Consider the following 19,685-nt stretch of genomic DNA (forward strand, 5'->3'; position numbering starts at 1 on the left):
AGTTTAGAGATGACAAAAACTCTGAGCAACATCTAACACCTCCTCAGAATACAGCAATAAAATTCAAAATGACTTTGATAGGAGACTGGCCTGAAACAGACAAAAAGGAAAAGGAAATCTTAAGAAAGAAGATTCTGACTAAACATCAGGAAGAACTTTCTGATAATAAGAGCTGTTCAACAAAGGAACAGTCTTCCTTGGGAGATTGTGGACTCTCCTTCCTTGGAGGTTTTTAAGCCGAGGTTGGTTCTCCATCTGTCATGGATGCTTTAGCTGAGATTCCTGCATTGCAGGGGTTGGACTTGATGACCCTTGGGATCCCTTCCAACTCTATAATTCTATGATTCTATGAAACCAACTTAAAAAGAGAGAGAAATGCAACATTCTGCATTCAGGCTAAAACTAAAATAAAACATGCAGGATTGGAGATACCTGGCTTGGCAGTGCTACATGTGAAAAGGAACTTGGGATCGTAGTCAATCACAAGCCAAATATAAATCAGCCATGCAGCATAGTTACAATAAAGGATAATGTGATTTTAAGCTGTATTAATAGAACAGTTTCCAACTTTTGGGGTGTAAAATATCCACTTTATTCTGCATTAGTACAATTGCATCTGGAGTACTGTGTCCAGTTCCAAGCACCACACTTTAAGAAAGGTATATGAATATGGAATGGATTCAGAAGCAAACAACAGAAATGTTCAATGGTATGGAAACAAGTCCTAGGAGGAAAGATGAAAGAAACTGACTATGTTTCGCCTGGAGAAGACTGATGGGGAATACTATACCTGAAGGGTGGCCACAAAAAGGGGGCAAAGACTTGTTCTTTTTGCCCCAAGACAAGATCTAAAGGGCTCGGGTTACAATGAAGAAGTCTCCAGCTGAACTTCAGGAGAAACGTCTTGATGATATGAGCAGTTTGATAATAGAACTAAAGCCCTTAATAAACTGATTCTTGCACACCTAATGTCAGCGCTCTTCACACAGTCAGTTCCAACCTGCACACAATCACTGCAGACATGAGCATGCCCTAAAGTTGCATGGAGAAGTTGATGTTTATTCTCACTCATGACAGCCATGTATGTAGGTTATATTGTGCTGCCAGATTATCTTTTCTGAAATCAACATTTTATTAATTAGACATCTATTTCAAACAGGTGTACATATTTGCAATTTAAAAACAAACCAATTCCCGCACTAAGGTAAGCATTAAAACTTTGTTGCCTTCAACAAGTATATGATCATTTTCCTCAAGTCCTGTTTTGTCCAAATTGTCAATTCACAAGTTACTCATCTACTGGTATAATTTCTAAGTATTATGGAAGTAAAGTATTGCAATGGCTACAATCCTGAACACACCAATGTAGAACTACTGTACTGTGTTTCCAGACAACTATGTATGGATTGAGAATTAACAGCTCAATATATTTCTTTTTACATAAAATTAATAAGTGAAACACAACCTCTGCTTGTGGGTCAGAACTGTCTGCAACAGAATTACTGCACATACCTTACTCAGCAAAATATCAACTAGCTAAGATATTTCTCTCTCTGCCAATGACATTTTTGCAGAAGGCCCTACAATTTTTTTAAAACTATCAGCCAAATGAGGGTGACCAAAATTAAAAATAAAATCAGCTAATACCTGAACAGAAAACAACAGGTTAGTCACCAACTACAGTATTTCTCTTTGTTTCTTTTACTGCAATACAGAGTTTTCTTAAAAGTGTTCCAATCTCTCTGGGATGGTACTTTAGTGGAACTAGATACATGTAGCACTTTATTTAAATTAGTCAAAACCATAATATTTCCTCATAAAGACTAGAAGCAAGAATAACGAATGTTTGTGAGGAGGGTTCCCCTATCCTTTGATAAGCAGAAATTCACCAGGTGAAGCTTCCAGCATAGAGTTTTACTGATAAGGAGACTTTAGAGCAGCTGATTTAGGCACAGCCGTTCCGCCAGGAAGAAAAGGGAAGCAGCACTAATTGTATACATTATACATTATCCAGACATCCTAGAATCATAGAACTCTGGAGTTGGAAGAGCCATCAGGTGCAGTGCAAGAATTTCAACTAAGTCATACCAGGAAGGAGAGTCCACCACCTCTCTGTGGACTAAGCTGCAATCCTAGAGTACCCACTTACTTAAATCCCATTGAACTCAACAGAATTTACTTCTACACAAATATGTACTATAAGATGATTAATGAACTATCATTTAACCCAGCATGATCTCTAGACAATTCTACATTTCTGAGGCACATTCCTTCTTCTGCCCCATTTTCCTATGTAAAAGTTTTAATATCGTAAAAGTCTGCATGTTTTGTCCTCTGTGAATAACCTGAGGCCATGATACTGAAAACTAGAGGAACAGGTGCCTGGATATTTGAAAAACAAAAGATCATTTTTAAAAAGATCTTATAAGATACTTCATTTAAATATTTGTTTTTAGCGGCGCCTCACACTGATCCTCTTTGATTCCATGAGAGGGGACTTCATACAGACAACAGATAAAAATCCTAAAGGACAAACCAACCCCCAAAGCAACCAGAGAACATAAGGAACAGAAAAGGAACGAGAGATCATAGAAACAATGCTAATAGCAGCAAGAATATAACTTTCTCTCACACACAGAAGCACACACAAAATCTTTGCATATATGTAGTTTCTCATCCCATCTGAAATAACTGTGTGTGTGTGTGTGTGTGAAATAATAAAACTCTTTTACAGCAGAACCATTTAAAGGAGGAAGAGCAGGCGTTTAACTCAAGTCAGCAATGGAGAAGACATGGAGTGAAGATAGTTCTAAGAAATCCAGGATTGTTTCTGTGCTTTAACGGGGGGTGGAGAACCTTTTATTTCTTTTCCATTTTCTTTAGAGGGAGAGGGACACACCAAACATTTTTAAGAACTCCCACCCATGTGGCTTCCAGGCAGCGACCCCAGAACTGCATATGGGGGGGTGCACAGGGCAACATCCCCCCCTTCCTTGCCAACCCCCTTCTCCTCTTCGCCCTCCCCACCAAGACTTACTTTTTTCCCTCTTTCTAAACTGGCAGCTGCCCTCAGCCTCTTCCGACTCTGCCAGGCGGCGCTTCGGAGCCTCCTCGGGGGGGAGCGGGACCCCCCTCTCCGCTGAGAGAAAGAGGGCAGGAGGAGGAGGAGGAGGAAGCGCTGCGAGCTCTTTCTTCCTCACTGAAGATGACTCGGGGGGAGCCGGGGAACCCGTCGCCCGGTCGCTTTCTCCAAAGCCGCGGCTCATAGGAAAGGGGGAGCCAACACGTTTAATAACTGAATGTGGGGAACAAAACAAACGGGGAGGAAGGGGGGGAGAGAAGAGTTTGGCTGGTCAGTCAACTTGCAGGCTGCCGCTGCCGCGGGGATGAGGTCATCGGTGTAAAAATAAAAGCGATGGCGTCATTGGAAACCAATCCCCGGGAATGAGCTCCGCCTGAGGGAAGAGGGGCGGCTCCGAGGGGGAGGGAGGGAGGAGGCCGCCCTTCCTGCGCAGAGACCTGCCCCCCAGGCGCCGGGAGGCAGAGGAGCCCGGGCAGCTCCGCCAACTCGCCCGGCCGGGGCTGCAGCTCCCTCGACGCTCCTCGCGGGCCTGAAGTTGGGACCAGAAAGAGGCCTCCCTCCCTCCCTCCCTCCCTCCTGCGCTTTCGCGCTGCTGCTGCTGCTGCTCTCCCTTCTCTCCCCCCCCCCCCTTTCTTCTTTAAATGTTTGTAATATGTCAGAGCATTTCTAAAGTGCCAAGTCACGGGGAAAGGCCAGGACTGCGTGCAATCAAGGCCTTGGTTAAAGCACATCCCAAAAGTACCTATAGGATCTCCTGGCCTCATGGGAGGGCAAGCCCGGATTGCAGCTGCACTTGGTCATTTCCTCGGGGTCAAGATTTGCACGTGGTAGTGAGCAGCTGAAGGGGATGAGGAGGAGGAGAGGCCCTCTGTCAACACACCTGGGGTGCAAAAGAGTGTCAGGCTGACCCCTGCCTTGTGTCCAACAGACCAGGGAGCAGAGGTTGCAGGCTAGTCCACTGTCCCTCAGACCTTGTGGCAGGCCAGATAAGCAGCACCGGGGGGGGGGGGGAGCTGGAAAAAGAGGCGAGGGGGGCAGTTAGTCCTCCCCCTAGACCCAGCCACTGCTCTTACCTTCCCAGGGGCTGCCGCGGCCGCTGCTCCTCGTGAGTAGGCAGAGGGAGCTCGTCCGCTCTGCTCTCTGGCCCACAGGGGCACCAGGGCAGGGGGCGGGGGACATGAGCGGCGCAAAAGGGCTGGCTCCAGAGAGGGGCTGTTTAAAATGATGCTGAGCCAGCTCAGCCCAGCCCCCTTCCTCCTCTAGGCAGGGCGGGGAGAAGCCAGGAGGAGGAGGGAGGGAGGAGGTGCTGCCGTGGTTTGTGTGAGGGAGGGGAGGAATGGAATGGCGCAGGGGGCGGGATGGCACCGCCTGAACAAACAGAAACCCCACGCCGATCCACAGACAGTCCGTGGGCCGGATCCTGAAGGCAATTGGGCCTGATCTGGCCCGCGGCCCTTAGTTTGCCGACCCCTGCCATGGAGACCTCCTTGTACCACCATAAACCGTTAAGAACATATTCATGGAAGTAAATCTTACTCTGCTATGAGTGATAGCCAAGGAAAGAAGATCATCCTAATCATAAAGATCAACTATTAACTTCCTCCCTGTGCTGTAAATCAAGTGCACATTCTAACCAATCAAGATTTTGCAATCTGCATTGGTGACAGGGAAAATATCAAAATTCAATTTTGGTCTCATGAAGGAATGAATTATATCTTAATTTAACCGTGTTACCTAAAAAATATTAACAGATTGTTCCTTTATTCACTTATCTAATGATGCATATAACCATCTAACATGGATATACATGTTACAATAACTAATGGCACATTTTTTTCCAGTGATGTGAGGAAGAAACAAATGCTGACCTGCAATGACTTACAGATTTAATTCATCTTTAGAAGTGGTTTGCAAATTACCTGAAGTGATTTGTTTTACATTTGAAGGAACTAAAATCATTCCCCATTGTCGTATTGAAAACATCTGTTGCTTCCTACATATTGGAGGGAAACAAAATGAGCACAAACTCTTGGAAAGATTGCAGAGTTAACAATCATTTTTAAAGCTGTCATCTTCATAGCATTTACAATAAGTGAGGGGCCAAGGTTGTTTGCCACTCTAGGTAGAGTGATTCATGAATGTGTATGAATTTTTTTAATAAAAGCCCTGCCAAATAAGACCATCAAATCCACATCCTCTTTCACACATGTGCCTCTGGAGAACTGAAAAGTAGATTGTGAAGGCTTACATTAATTCCATGGTGGGCCATCTCCACAACATGAACTTTCACTCCCCAAAGCTTGCTGGAAGACACATCTCTGTTCTGCTGTATGCAGACGATGCAGCAATACTCTCAATACTTTTGAACCTATTGGGTTCAAAAGAGCACTGAGAGCACTAACACAGTACTGCAAGGAGGACCAGCTAGAACTCAACTATCAGAAAACTAAGATCATGGCATTTGCCAAACGGCCTATGAGCTGCTTTTGGAGCATCTATGCTTTGGAGCATAGATGGCCACAAGACTGAACAGGCCTCTTGTTTCAAATATCTGGGGGCAGTTTTTCATTCTGTTGGCAGTAGGAAAGCCCATGGGGGTTATGTTGCTGATATTGCTCAGAGGAGCTCATCTGCAATCCTTAAATTTCTTAAAACAAGAGATGGCCACTATATACCTGCAGCATGCGAATTATTTGAAGCCAAACCAATAGCACAACTTCTCTATGGTGCCCAGCTGGGCCCCTTCTCCATTTTTGCACCCCTAGAACTTGTGCAAGTCCCAAAATGTGTCCCTAATGCCACCCTGAGACTAGAGACAGGTGGAGGCCAGAGTGTGGGTGACCATACTCAACTACTGGCTCAGACTATCTTTATTTCCCCTTGGACCTGACCCACTAACTATGAATGATGATTTCCAATCCATATGGAAGCAGGCAGTGGCAACTAAAATCTCAACCCTGAGCTTCTCTCCAGGTTTGCTACTCAGCATGGGATACGAACAGGCCAAAGTTCTCATAAAACAACATGTTGTAGACACTGAGCGCTGACTGGATCTAGCCAGGACCCCAACTTTTATTGCCAATGAATCCTCGAGGTACTCTGCCTCCCCTATGGCATATCAGTCCCTAAACACAGGAGGGCCTTTACCTTGGCTCATGCCCTCCCCTCCGCTGTCCTTGAAGGAAGAATACAGGAAGATTGCTTGCCTGGAGAGACAATGCCCCTGTGACTGGACAAATAGAAACAACAGAGCACGTGCTTCTCCAGTGTCTTTATTATAGAGACATTCGTACTAGCCTCATCTTACCGTCACTGCATAAGTACCCAAGGTGCATAGGACAATTCTATACCTCCCTGCTGCCTTGAGATACCTTGAGATGTGGGTATGTTCCCAATGCTGCTGCTATGGGAGAAGCAACAAGAAGCAGCTGCAGCAGCCTCCAGGTTCAGGAAAAATTGCACAACAGCCCTGTAAGATTGCATAAGAGCCCACGAGATCTTGCCAGAACCTGGAAACTATGGCCTTACAACCCTGGTAAGCAAGGCTTCAGGAGGGGTGGCAAGCGGAGCAGGTGGCAGGCATGCAGCGAAGCACCTTCACATTTCACCATTGGCAGCGAAGCAGAACAGTCAGGATTTTTGTTAAGGGGGCAGGGCTTTTGTGGAGGGAGGGGCAGAACTGACGTGATTGGTCAGTTAAGTATTTCTATTGTTTTCTGGCTACGCCCATGCATGCTGCCATGACTCAACGTGGCAGGGGAAGGGAGCAGTAACAAGTATGCCTGGTGTCAGTACCTTAGGTGATGCTAGCTGCTACATAATCCATTCATTCTTCATATTATTAAAAACAGTTTAGAGCTATGGGGCAGCCGGCCAGACATGTATGTGGTAACCAAAGTAAATTTTATGATGTCTTCCTTTTAAAACTACATTATCCCCCTTCTATTATAAAATAAGGGACACGGGTGGTGCTGTGGGTTAAACCACAGAGCCTAGGACTTGCTGATCAGAAGGTCGGCAGTTCGAATCCCCGCAACCACATAAGCTCCCGTTGCTCGGTCCCTGCTCCTGCCAACCTAGCAGTTCGAAAGCACGTCAAAGTGCAAGTAGATAAATAGGTACTGTTCCTGCGGGAAGGTAAACGGCGTTTCCGTGTGCTGCTCTAGTTTGCCAGAAGCGGCTTAGTCCTGCTGGCCACATGACCCGGAAGCTGTACGCTGGCTCCCTCAGCCAATAAAGTGAGATGAGCCCAGAGTCGGCCATGACTGGACCTAATGGTCAGTGGTCCCTTTACCTTTTTATTACAAAATAATGCTTATTCCCAAGTAAATGCCTTTAGGATCAGGGCAGAAGTAAATGCCACATTTTCTTCCTGTAGCTATGGTGGTGCTAGGATTTAAGTGGGTTTATATAACATGAAACTGCCTGTGCTCACTGTTGATATATGTATAAGTCATTACTATATTGTTTGTTCATTTGCTCTAATATATCTAGAACGCAGAAGCCATTGCCGAATGGCATAGCTATGGAAAGAAAGGGTTTCTGAGAAGAGTGGCGTGTTAATTGTATGCTCCACAGGTGAAGTGGTCTGTGGAGCTATCCAAGGCTTGCTAAGGCCGTTAAGATGAGAGTCCTACATTACCTAGCTTTCATCACCACTGATCTTCAGGACATACTTGCTTTCTCTCACAAGTTTGGAAATTGCTGACAAAGACAATATAGTAATTGGGCTAGGAGGACCAGTGACCTGAAGCATCTGATAAGGCATTTGAGAAAATTTGCAAATGATCTAATTGATTGGCTACTTTGTGTGTGGAGTGCTAAGCTGACCCACCAGGCAGGTGGTGGCTTTCTGCCAACCTGTTCCATCTGAAAGGTCAGGAGTTAGTACTGTAGACCCATTGCCTCTTTGGTTAATGTTTATATGTGGGATATTATAGTAACAAGGTCTCTGGTTAATAAATAGCTTTGCTGTGTAAAGATTGAAGTGGAGCGGAGGAGGTATATTTTAGAAAAAGACACACCTCTCTCCGCTGTATAGCTCAAGTTTGATGTTTAAATTATTAAGCATTGTTTACGACTAGGAAATGTGGGTAATGTGAGTGGAAATGTGGCCATAAGGATAGGCTGAGAGGGTAGCTGAGTGCTGGTCATTGTTCACCTCCGTATGTCCACTTTACAGTGGTACCTCGGGTTACGTACGCTTCAGGTTACATACACTTCAGGTTACATACGCTTCAGGTTACAGACTCTGCTATCCCAGAAATAGTGCTTCAGGTTAAGAACTTTGCTTCAGGATGAGAACAGAAATCATGCTCCGGCGGCGCGGCAGCAGCGGAAGGCCCCATTAGCTAAAGTTGTGCTTCAGGTTAAGAACGGACCTCCGGAATGAATTAAGTATTTAACCCCAGGTACCACTGTATTTCCATGCTTACTAAGGATAACAGTCTTTGCCCCTTTTTTTGATGGGAGGAGAGGAGGTTGTTAATAATACTTCACATTTATGCATCAATTTCAAGCTTTCCAATCACTTCACATATATTATCTAGTTTAAATCCCTGCAAAAGGGGCCAGGAAACATATGACTCTCCAGAATGTTTATTTAGCAAGGTTTATACAGGGCTTAAATAAAAACCTCTAAGTGTATGGTATAGTATAAAATACAAAATTATCCAAATGAAAATTAAATCAACAGTTTTAAAAACAACTCTACATAATAAAATTATGTGTCTAGGTAGGCTTAACTAAACAAAAAAGGTTATAGTAGGCAGGGCTGTCTTAACCATATGCAGCGCTGGGGGCAAAGATCTGCCCGGCAAGCCCCCCCCCCAGTTTTTAGGGGGGGAACCCCGGAGTTGTCAACCTTTTTTACAAACCAGCCCGAGGTGGTGGGCGGCTGTGGCTCATGGTGTGAGCAACATGCGCTGGGAGCGCCTCTTCTCGGCCCTATGCCAATCCCAGGTGCGCAGGAGGGTGGAGCCGGCCGGCTGCCTCAGCGCCTCGCTGTCTCACTCACCCCCAACTCGTGGCACAGAGCTACCCGCTCTAACCACTGTGCCATGCTGCCCCCACACTGACCCACCTGCCGGGGTCGGTGCACCTCTGCCAAATGCGGCTGCGGTCTCGGGCCCTGTGCGAATCCTGCGAGAGTGGCTGAAATATACTCAGAGTCGCAAAGTGATTTCATGCTCTTTATTCAGCTCATAGTGGTGAGGAGGAATGAATGAAAGTCCCCTCAAAGTATCTGCTTTATATACATTATTTACACAATGGGCTGCACATGATTGGCTAATTCCGGAATTCTACTGTAAGCCAATCAGGTTGTGGATTCACTTCTATCTGGAGCATGATTGGGTGGTTCCTGCCAACCAATCATACTGCTGCATTGTTCTAGGACCAATCAGACTGCTGCATTCTGAATCCTATTGTTCTAGGACCAATCAGACTGCTGCCTTTTGGATCCTATTGTTCTAGGACCAATCAGACTGCTGCAGTTTGGATCCTATTCAACTCAGTACATAACACCCCTCCCCTCTAAGTTCCAGTCCTGCCCGGGAGGTCGCATTCATAGTCCTCAAGGTACGCCGGCGGCCTACGTGTGCGTTGCGGCCTGGGGTGTTCCCTGGTCCGGGGTTCAGGTTCTGGCTCGTGTTCCAAGGATGCTGGCTGTGATAGGGCTGTTTGGTCTGGCGCAACCGGCTCGCTCAGTCGTGGTTCTGGTTCCGGTGTCCTTTCGGCCTCACGGGTCCCCCCTGTATTTGCTGATTCTGCCTCTCCTGCTTGCCCCTGCTGCTCTATGGGCCTCACTGCCCCACTGTTCCCTGACCTGTCCTCCTCCTCCTGGTTTTCTCCCGGGAATCGTCGCCGTATCTGGTCGCAGTGGCAGCGCCAGCATTGCCCCCCCATCTGTTAGCACCTCGTACGACACGGGGCCAGTGACCCTGGTGACTGTGGCGGGTACCCATGCAGGGCCTGCCCCAAAATTCTTTGCGTACACTGGGTCCTGGGCCTCGAAGGTCCGGGGGTTCCTGCTTTCCCCCACCACTACCTCATCCTGAGCTCTATCGGGGTGAAGGCGGTCCAATCTGATTGCAAGGCGCCGACCCATTAGTAGTTCAGCGGGGCTCCGGCCAGTCGTTGAGCTGGGGGTGCTGTGCTGTGCTAGAAGGAATGTGGCAAGGCGGTACTCCCAATCCCCTTGCGTCATGCGGCGAAGGGTGTCCTTGGTGGTCCGCACCATGCGTTCTGCTTGGCCATTGGTGGCAGGGTGGAATGGCGCCGAACGGATGTGGCGGATGGCGTTCTGCGCTGTGAAGGTTTGGAATTCTCCTGACGTAAATGCAGTTCCGTTGTCTGAGACGAGAGTGTCAGGGAGCCTGTGGGTTGCAAACAGCCTGCGTAGTACCCTGATGGCTGCGGACGTAGAAGTGGACGGTACCAGTGCGACTTCCAGCCATTTGGTGTAGGAATCCACCACTATTAAGAATGTTTTCCCCTGAAAGGGGCCAGCGAAGTCCACATGCAGGCGTGACCATGGTGCTCGGGCGGACTCCCAGGACTGGACTGGGGCCCTTGGGGGATCTGGGCGGGATTCTTGGCAGGCCTGGCAGTGTTTGACCCAGGCATCTATCTCTCCGTCGATCCCCGGCCACCACACATAACTCCTGGCAAGGGCCTTCATTCTTACTACCCCTGGGTGTGTCTCGTGTAGGGCTGTGAGGACCCTTTTGCGGAGGGGCTGGGGAACAACGACCCTGCTTCCCCATAACAGGCACCCCTTGTGGGCCGACAGTTCATGTTTGCGGGTTGTGTAGCCGGCGAATTCTGGCCCGGGGCTGCTGCTGGGCCATCCCCTCCACACCCAGTCCAGGACCCGGGAGATGACCCTATCTTTCTTGGAATGGTGTGCAACTTCTTGTGCCTGAATGGGGCGGTCAGGAAGCAGCTCCAGGCTCATAACCTCTTGTGCAGGTGCTGGGTCAGGGCCTGTTTCCGGTAGTGGTAGCCTGCTGAGGGCATCTGCATGGCCCATCGCCTTCCCAGGGCGGTGAATCAGTGCATACTGGTAGCTGGCAAGGAAAATTGACCACCTGAGGACGCGAGGAGACAGCACTTGGGGGGTCTGCTTTTCGGGGGCAAACAAGCCAAGCAACGGCTTGTGGTCAGTCACCACGGTGAAGGGCCGCCCGTACAAGAAATCATGGAATTTTTTTACTCCCTTCACGATTGCCAGACCCTCCTTGTCGATTTGCGAGTAGTTCCGCTCGGTTGCGTTGAGTGTCTGGGAAAAGTATGCCACCAGTACCTCTCTTCCATCCGGGAGTTGGTGTCCCAGGACAGCGCCAATGCCATAGGGCGAGGCGTCGCATGCTAGCACCACTGGCAGCCTCTCGTCGAAGTGTGCCAAGACCGAGTTTGAGACCAGCAAGTCCTTGACTGCCTGGAATGCGGCCTCCTGGCGCTGGCCCCACACCCAAGGGGCCCGCTTGTCCAGGAGTCTGTGTAGGGGCTCCGCTACCGCCGCCTTGTGGGGAAGGAAGGAATGGTAAAAGTTCAATAGTCCCAAGAAGGCCTGAAGTTCAGTCTTGTTCTTGGGCGCTGGGGCATCACAAATGGCCCGTACCTTGTCCCCAGTCGGGTGGACCCCTTCTGCGTCCACCATAAATCCCAGAAAGTCCACCTGAGGCACTCCTAGTAGACATTTTTCCCGCTTCACCTTGAGACCCGCCGTCTGGACACGGTGCAGAACGGTGCGGAGGCGGTCCTCAAACTCCTCGGGTGTGGGCCGGCAATCAACACATCATCGAAGAAGGGGGTGACACCAGGAATCCCTTTAAGGAGAGAGTCCATTAGATTCTGGAATATGCCTGGTGCCACGCTGACACCGAATTGCAGCCGCTTTACCCTGAACGCTCCTCTGTGCGTCACAATCGTCTGTGCCTCTGCTGTGGCCTCATCTACTGGCAGCTGTTGATATGCTTGGGCCAAGTCCAGCTTGCCAAAAATTTTCGACCCAGCCAGGGTGGCAAGGACATGGCTGACCACTGGCACTGGGTATGCATGGGCCGTGAGGGCCTTGTTTATGGTACATTTGTAGTCTGTGCAGATGCGGACTGAACCATTAGGCTTGACGGGTGTGACGATTGGGGTTTCCCAGGGGGCATTAGGCACCGGCTCCAGCACTCCTTGCTCCACGAGTCGGTCCAATTCCTCGTCTATACAGGGTTTCAGAGCGAACGGGACCCGGCGGGCCTTGAGCCTGACTGGTCGTACTGCGGGGTCAAGCTGTAGAGCAATGGGGGGGCCCGTATACTGTCCCAATTTCCCATCGAAAACCCCCGGAAATTCCTTGCATATGGCGTCCACGTCCACTTGTAAGCTTGTGTGGTTCACCCCGGTGACGGCTAGCCCCAGTGGTCCAAACCATGCCAATCCCAGTAAGCTAATGTAGGGGCCCTTGACCACAAGCAAGTCCAGTTGCCGCGTCCGCCCTCGGTATTGCACCCTGAAGGTCCCCACCCCCATTGTGGGGACCTTACGTTTCTGGAAGTCCCGGAGGGTGAATGGGGCCGGCCTGAGTTTGGGACCCCCAGTAGGACACAGTTTCCTTAAGGTCCTTGCCGAGATTATGGATAGAGTTGAACCCGTGTCAAGCTCCATGCGGCATGGGGCCCCCTCTATCTGTACCTCTACATAAATTTTCTCTACGTTGGGGTGGGGCAACTGGTATACCTGGAAGTCTGTGAGCTCCGTCGAGTTGCCTTGGTGTGTTGGGCCCCGGGACCTGGGGCTCTTGGATTGGTCATCTGATGCCTGGCGTCGGGTGGGCCGAGCTCGACACACCCGGGCGATGTGTCCCGATTTTCTGCACTGCCTGCACTCTGCGTTGCGGAAACGGCAGGTCCTCCTCTCGTGACTTTCCCCGCAGCTTGCGCAGTTCCCTCCTTCTCGTCGAGGCAGCTGTGGTATGTGGGCTGCTTGAGTGCGCTGCTGTACTCGGTGCACCTCCTCCTTGTCAGATCCTGAGTCGTCGGTGAGGTCTTTGTGGTGGACCCTCGGTTGGGACGGCTGGCTCGGCCGTGCCTCTTGCGTCGACCTCTCGGCAGCTTCCGTTGCCAGGGCCTCCTCCAGAGCGACCTGGAACGTTAGGTCCTTCTTAGCGTAGAGGCGTCGTTGCAGCTTCTCATCCTTCAGGCCACCGACGAGGCGGTCACGAAGCATGTTCTCCAGCTCTGAGAAGTTGCAGAACCGGGCAGCTTGGCGGAGAGAGGTCACAAACCCAGTTATGGTTTCCCCAGGGGCTTGCCGCTTTGCGTAGAAGGCATTTCGACGAGCCACCACTGAGGGCTGTGGCGAAAAGTGCCCCTTCAGCTGTTCCATTATTGTTTTGTATGGAACAGTAGCAACGTCTTCAGGCGCAAGGAGAGCCCGGGCGATTTCAAACGTCTCCTCTCCGCAGACGCTGAAGAATATTGCCCTCTTCTTGGCGTCTTCTTCATCGGTGACCCCTTTGGCTTCTAGGAGGAAGGTGAAACGGGAGGCGTACGCTTCCCAGTCTCCAGATGCTGGGTTGAATGGCGAGAAGCTGCTGTCGGTTGCCATTCTGAGTTCCTTGTGTCCCAGAGCTGAAGCCTGGATACACGGTGCGAGGCAGCGGTGCGGCAGGTGGCGGTGCTGCGGTGCTGTGTGTGGCAGTCAGCTCAGCGGGATCCCACCTTCGTCGCCAGTGAAATATACTCAGAGTCGCAAAGTGATTTCATGCTCTTTATTCAGCTCATAGTGGTGAGGAGGAATGAATGAAAGTCCCCTCAAAGTATCTGCTTTATATACATTATTTACACAATGGGCTGCACATGATTGGCTAATTCCGGAATTCTACTGTAAGCCAATCAGGTTGTGGATTCACTTCTATCTGGAGCATGATTGGGTGGTTCCTGCCAACCAATCATACTGCTGCATTGTTCTAGGACCAATCAGACTGCTGCCTTTTGGATCCTATTGTTCTAGGACCAATCAGACTGCTGCAGTTTGGATCCTATTCAACTCAGTACATAACACCGGCTCTTCTTGTTTCCCTGGCAGCAGGAGAAGCCGCAACCCTCCTTCCTCCCAGGGAAGAAGTGGAGTGAAGATCTGCTTCGGGAGCAAGCAGGGAAGAAAAGGCTGCCTGGGGATCTGCTGCCCGTGGGGACCCTGCTGCCGGCCTTCCCTCATGGCGGGGCCAGCCTACCTGGCAACCAGTCCCACCTGATTCTGTCGGCGGCATCCTTCCCAGCAAACACGGCACGACTCCCCGAGGCGCCTCGGCTCCTCCAAGGCCATGCCAAGCGCGAACAGGATGCTGGCTAGCACCCTTTTCCTCGACAGGGCAGTCGGGTGCTAAGACTACGTCTCCCAGTAGGCAAGCAGAACATAGAAATGTGGCAATATGGCACCGAACGAAGGGCCAACCAGGCACCACTTGCCTCCCAAACGGTCTTTCTCCCGTTACTGGAGCCCAACCCTGAGGCGATGTTGTTTTCTTTGAGGTGGGGGAACTACACTGCCCATGAGATGGTGAAACCAAGCGGCGAAATAGAAGCTCCAATGGGCAGGCTCTTACCTGGACTCCAACTCTTGGGCCCCGGACTCTTGGCCTGGCGCCCCTGGGTGCCCCGCACCCCTGGCACCTATGGCTAAGATGGCCCTGATAGCAGGCATAGAAGATTATACACCAAAGAAACCTGCCTAATATTAATAGACAGAGAGTTTGAGTTATTAACATCTGGTTTTATCAGTAATTTTCAATGTTTTAATTTATTTTTTTTACATAAACTATTTAGATTAAACAGGGATGTTTGTGAGGGCATTTTGATGGGGAAGCCCAGAGTGCTGCTTAATGGTGTGCATGGTACCAAGAGACATGGATGCTGAGGGAACTGCTGCAGTGTCCTGCAACACCTGAACCATGCTTGTCTTCCTGCCTGAGAATGTGAAAAACTATACCTGCAGCAAGTGCAAGGTGGTTGCCTTGCTGGAAGAGAAGCTACAAGAGCATGAGGTTCACCTACAAACACTTTGAATATGGGACAAGATAAGAAATTTCTTAATAGAGCAGAGTGGACTGTCCACTATTATTATTATTATTAATAATAATAATAATAATAATAATAATAATAATAATAATTTATTTATACCCTGCCCATCTGGCTGAGTTTCCCCAGCAACTCTGGGCAGCTTCCAACAAAATATAAAAATATAATAGTCTGTTAAACATTAAAAGCTTCCCTAAACAGGCCATGTGGTGCTGCTGGAGCTGCAAATTCTGTGCCCTCACTTTGGACACCGATTCTGGGCTAGAGGAGCAAGCCAGCAGCTGCAGACCTCAGAATATACTGACGTGGCTATGGAAGGTACAAAACAATTCCTGCCACTCCCTAGAGGAGGAAGAGACATGTGGAGGTGGTAGGTGACTCCCTACTGAGGGGGACAGGGGCAGCAGTGTGTGGAGGTAACAGGATGTCCCGGGAGCTGTGCTGTCTTCCAGGTGCAAAGAGTCATGATGTTACAGAGAAGTTGCCAAGTCTTATAAAGCCTGCTAACCATTACCCCTTCCTTCTGATTCATGTGGGTACAAACAATATTGGCAAACACAGTCTTCAACATATAGCAAGGGACTATGGGCAGGAAGCTGAAGAGACTTAGAGCACAGATGGTATTTTCATTACTCCTTCCTGTCGAAGGTCATGGCCCAGAAAGACAGAGGAAAATACTGGAACTAAACCACTGGCTGTGCTGATTGTGTTATCAGGAAAGGTTTGGTTTTGGAGGCCATCGTCTCCGGCAGTGCTTTTTTCCCTAGAAAAAGACGTGTCGGTACTCACCATGAAGTTGTTACAGTAAGTCCCACACTTTTTAACAACAAAAAAGAGGTGCTAGTACTGTGTACCTTTGAGTACCCCCTGAAAAAAGCACAGGTCTCCAGTTCCTTGAGGAAGGACTTGTGGCAAAATGGGTTGCACCTTAACAGTGGTTGGTAAGCATGTTAAGAGTCTTGTGACCCAGATCAGGAGAGGTTTAAACTAAATCCTGAGGGAGAGGAAGACAATATTATGGACGACAGGGGAACACCTGGTACTGGGCTTAATAGTTTCATTGATGCACAGGAAACTGTGGTGGTGCTACAGAAATCTGCTAAGGGACATGAAACTACATGAAGGAAGCAGCTGGAGGGAACAGCTCATGGTTTCAGTTTTCTCTATACTAATGCACAGAGTATGGGAAACAGTAAAGATGAATTCAAGCTTTTATTATAGAATGGCAAATATGACCTGGTAGGTAGGGTTGCCATATATTGAAGAGCAAAAAAGAGGATAGCCGAAGCAGGTGAGCACGGGGGGGGGGGGGTTAATGTGGATGTGCGCCTCTTTCCCTGGCACAGGCTGGCTGTGGCATGCAGAACAGCCCAAGATGCCTGAGCCCAAGCCACCCCCCCAAACCCAGACATTTCCTTTAAAATGTAAAAATCCGCCCAGGTGGGCATGTTGGCCCCCAAAAGAGAACATGTCTGCATTTTCCTGGACATATGGCAACCCTATGGGTAGGCATTACTGAAACCTGGTGGGATGAGACACATGACTGGAATGTAGAAATGAAGGGGTATAACCTGCTCAAAAGGAATAGATGAAACAGGAAAGGAGAAGTAGGAGCATTATTTGTAAAAGATGTGTACACTTGTGAAGAGATCCATGACTTGGAGCATTAAAAGCAGATTGAGAGTACCGGGTATTTGGGTAAAAATTGCAGGAGAGAGAAACAACTGTTACCTAACAACTGTTAGTGTGGGTCTCTACTATAGACTTCAAAGCCAGACTGAAGATTTGGATGATGTTTTCCTACAACAGATTATAAAACATTCAAAAAGCAGACATATGATAGTCATGGGAAACTCCAACCACCATTGCAGTGGTAGTTATCTATCATTCTAAGCAGCATATAAATCCTGTTAAATAAAATAAACTGGAAACTTTAAGCTGAGTTCTGCTGTAGTCAATGCATGGGGCTCTTAGGAATAAGAATATGACTGCAAAATCAGTTTAACCAGTATAGATGGTAATGTTTCTGTTTTTCCATGTAGAGACTCCTACTGCAGTTTACAAAAATTTCCTTGTCCTGGGACATAAGTCCTGGGACAGGCTGACCTGTGATCAAACTAAAGTGTTCTGAAACAGTGGCCTGCTTGAATAAAGGAAAAGACCTGTCACAAATGTCACAGTGCCAAATAGCAAATCAACTGGACTGAATAATAATCTGCAGCATGTTTTGGCAAGGTGTCTTCTTCACAAGCAAAAACACCCGCTGTTATGTACTGAAGTTCTCACCCTGAGCCAGCAGGGGGATACTGTAGATAGTTTTCACTCAGGTCCACATATACAAATAAGGGATCGAAAGTGACGTTCAGTGATTGGATAGTTACAGAAAATGGTTACTGTTGCATTCTAGTGGAGCTCTATCTATATAAGCAGGCTGGCTGAACCCTTCAGTTCAGTTGTGTTCTGGCCTGTGAATAAACAAGAGCTGTTTGAAAAATCGCTGTGTCGTCTGACACGTTCACCCACAACTTAACACTGGCGACGAAGATGGGATGGATGGACAACAGAGCACAGCCAGATGTGGCTGAATCACTGAGCTGAAACACCAAGCGAAATCACTGAACAGAACCAATTCAGAGCTGACCGTTCTGGCTAGAGCACTGTGTTCCATCCATCGCCTCCACATCAGCATCAGAACCATGGCTTCATTTGTGCCTCTACAGCCGTTTGCGCCAGCCTCTGAATCATGGGACTCCTACCTCGCTCGGTTCAACTGCTACCTCCAAGCCAACGAGCTGACGGAAGTATCACAGGAGTGTAAGCTCAGCCTCTGTGGGCCTGAGGTGTTTGAGACAGCCTGAGCATTGGTTGCGCCTGTAGCAGTCCAGGCAACACCGTGGGACACGATTCAAGAGAAGCTCCGCAACCACTATGCGCCAAAGCCGTCCAAGATTGCTGCCCGCCATGCGTTCTACCTCCGGAACAGACACTTACAGATGGTGAGGCTCCACCTACACCTCTCTCACAAACTGCAGGCATGGAGCTGAACCAAGCCGCTTTAGAGGGTCTGCCGGACTTCCCACAGACTCAGACCACTGCCGTGCCTGACATTCCGCCAACTCCACTTGCAGATGTTCCACCCACAGCAGCGGATCCAGGGGACTTGGTTTCAATGCCACCTAGGGTCGCGCCACAGCCTCAGCAAGAATCGGGTGGGCCCCCGGACCTGGGTACTGGTTCCCGGCGGTCTGGCAGAGTTTCCAAGCGCCCAACTTATTTAAAGGACTATGTTGTTGGACATGTAATACTGTCAGTCTAATGGAAGTAGGTGAAATGTAACCAATATGCTTTTGTGCCTAATTGAACCATTACGTGTAGTGCTGTATATAAGGAAACCATTACGATTGTAAATAACGCCTTATCTCGGTGGGGAGGGGTGTTATGTACTGAAGTTCTCACCCTGAGCCAGCAGGGGGATACTGTAGATGGTTTTCACTCAGGTCACATATACAAATAAGGGATTGAAAGTGACGTTCAGTGATTGGATAGTTACAGAAAATGGTTACTGTTGCGTTCTAGTGGAGCTCTATATAAGCAGGCTGGCTGTTCTGGCCTGTGAATAATTCAGTTCAGTTCTGTTCTGGCCTGTGAATAAACAAGAGCTGTTTGAAGAATCGCTGTGTCGTCTGATATGTTCACCCACAACTTAACACCTGCCTCCTCTCAAAGCAGTGTTCTCCTTCAGGGTATATCTACTCAAGGACTTACAACAGTTTGATATGAGTTTAACTGCAGAGTTGTACCTAGGAGTTGGTAAAATCAAGGGTGCAGGCTGGAAGGGGGAGGGGAGCAAAAAATCACTCCAGAAATCCGTCTTCAGTTTTCTGTGTAAGATTGTATATTTAGACAAGAGCTGGGAGCTGAACAGTAGGAGAAATGACAAGGTGGTATGAAGGTTTACTGCTGGAGACTATGGAGTACATGATTGCTGCCGCTGTGGCGGTGAGAGGAAATGTGGGGAAGTTTCCTGTCCTCACATTGCAGCACAAAGGTGTGCAACTTTTTCTGTCTTTCCCCCTTGTCTCACCCTCACTCTGGACGCTTCAAGTACTTGGGTTGCATAAAATGCAGTCATTTCTAATGTTTCTATTGAGATAAAGTGATGGGAGGGGCGTTGTGTGCAGATGCAGCTCCTTACCAAGGGCGCAAGGAACCCTAGGCACAACTCTGAATGGCTGCCTCCCATTAGGAATCCTGGCAATTGCAATTTGCTGGGTTTTCTCAGTATCCCTAGTCACTCCTCCCACAAAACTACCATTTTCAGCATTCACATGGAGCTAAACTATAGTTTAAGGCTAGCTATTGAGTATATTCTCAGAGTTCTGGTTCTTATGGGGAATGTGCTCAAGGCACATTGTTGAAATGTGCAAGGCATTACTAATTTGTTGTTGCCCTTCTTTTCCTTCTGGTTTTAAAATATAGGCACGGACACATCCACAGCAGAGTCTGAAAGGGTCATTCATAGACCACAA

General features: G+C 48.6%; 1 protein-coding gene across 1 annotated transcript in view; it reads right to left on the reverse strand.

Annotated features, from left to right (window-relative positions):
• The window catches only part of DUSP16 (dual specificity phosphatase 16), a 48,047-nt gene extending 44,527 nt beyond the window's left edge, over positions 1–3,520 (reverse strand). The window contains exon 1 of the mRNA XM_083615638.1: positions 3,038–3,520. The gene's annotated coding sequence lies outside the window, so the exon portion shown is untranslated. The remainder of the gene's footprint in view (positions 1–3,037) is intronic.
• Positions 3,521–19,685: the final 16,165 nt, after the last annotated feature.

This window comes from Podarcis filfolensis, assembly GCF_964270895.1.
Source record: "Podarcis filfolensis genome assembly, chromosome: 5".
NCBI lineage: Eukaryota > Metazoa > Chordata > Lepidosauria > Squamata > Lacertidae > Podarcis > Podarcis filfolensis.